Below are 1,950 nucleotides of genomic sequence, written 5' to 3' on the forward strand. Positions count from 1 at the left end.
AAAATTTGCATAAAAAAAAAAAAAAAAAAAGTTTTAAAATAATTTACCCAGGGTAGCATCATGATACCACATGAATTGCCAAAAATAGTATTATTAATCTCTCCGTTCATTTTTCAATTATACACATTTTACACATTTTACATACATTTTGTGCTTAAAGACAACAGTTGGTTTTTCTTGTGGGACCTTTATTTTTTCCCACATGAAATGATTGATTATTATATCAAACTCTTTTTTTTTTTTTTTTTTTTTTGTTTTTCCATGAATGTATAATGCTTATGTGTATATATGCTTATAAACATATACATGACCCACTACCCCTTTTTTTGTCTCTGAAAATGCATGTATATATATATAATAATATGTACATATATGTATATATATATATATATTCTTCTTTTTCTTTATCGTTATTTGCACGTACGCATATGTGTGTGTCCTTGTATGTATGTACAATATATAGTCTTCATTATAGTTCCCTTTGAATACCATTTTAAATTTTTTTTTTTTTTTTTTTTTTTTTTTTTTTTTATATTTTTTTTTCTTACAGTATAGATAATCCGTTCGAATATGCTGCACATAAACCAATTTCTGACCACGCGGCGTTCCCCTCGGCGATGTCGCAGGGGAAACTTCATTTGGTTTTTTTTTTTTTTTTTTTTTTTTTCTTCTTTATATTGCTTATCTTATGGAGTCCATATTACGTGCCCCCTCCCCGTCTTGCATGCGTACATAAAATGTGCACCGCCTGCCGTCTCTGCTTACCAAAATGTTTCAGTATGAACTTTAAACAAACAAGCACACAATGTACATTCAGCATGTAATTCTTTAATTTATAATAAGTTAAAACTCATGACCCGATCATAACGTGTGTGCTTGTCGTGTGTACGTAGTGCCTCCTCAATTGTGAAAAGGGGTCCACGCACGCTGTCACATCACATGTGTGTAAACATCCTATGGATAATCCTCTTCAATCCAATTAGTGTATGTACGCAGCGTAGGCCCTTCAAAAAAAAAAAAAAAAAAAAAAAAAAAATCATGCAACCGTTAGTTCCCCCTGCCCGTGGCTGCTTCATTTCTCCCCAATAATGTAATGGCTAGTCACAGAAATAACGGGTTACTACGTTGACCGCTGTGGGACCACACATAATGTGTGTAACCGCTTCTATGTACCGATTGCAGAATACTTTTATTTGCCTGTCCTTTTTGTCGATTCGTTTATTCCCTCCTTTTTTTTTCTTCGTATTTGTTGTTTCAGTAGGACCGTTTTGTTCTGCACATCTTACAACATGCCCCCTTTAGCCCATCTTTTCCGCCAACCTAGTTGCTACCTCCTTTTGAGAATAAATCTACTCGATTGGAAAAAACCATCAGCGTGCCCATCGTCGCTTCATTTCTATTTCGTGCAATTTACAATAGAGCACATCAACATGGGTTTCTCCTTCTACGTTCTGTTCTGTTTTTTATTATTTTCTCCCCCTGTGTAGTCATATAAAATGTGCTGTGACTCCTCCGCAAGTTAATGCACCCCGCTACCCTCCACTCTAAAGCTCTCGCCGATAGGGGATAAAAGGAACACATCTCCAAAAAAAAAGAATCGACTAAAGTGTCGACTTAAAAAAAAAATTTTCGCTTCCACCTACATGGCGCCATTTTTCGTAATCCTAAATCCTTACACCATAAAACATTTCCAAAGGAACTTCAAAAAAAAAAAAAGGGACCCCTGCTAATGATGTTGCGGATTAGGAAACAATTCGTGCAAGCACTAAAAATGGGGAACAAGGAATGCAAAAAGGTAGAAAAATGCCACCTAATCACACTCACTTAGGAGCAAAACCAGTTCTCTTTTTTTGCATCATCCGTTGTCCTGCAAAGAGCTATTTTTACGAAAAAAAGGCAAAGCGCATTTTTACACACCCAAAACGGGCAATTATATAGACTAAAAATGGA

This window comes from Plasmodium fragile (genome assembly GCF_000956335.1).
Source record: "Plasmodium fragile strain nilgiri unplaced genomic scaffold supercont1.77, whole genome shotgun sequence".
NCBI lineage: Eukaryota > Apicomplexa > Aconoidasida > Haemosporida > Plasmodiidae > Plasmodium > Plasmodium fragile.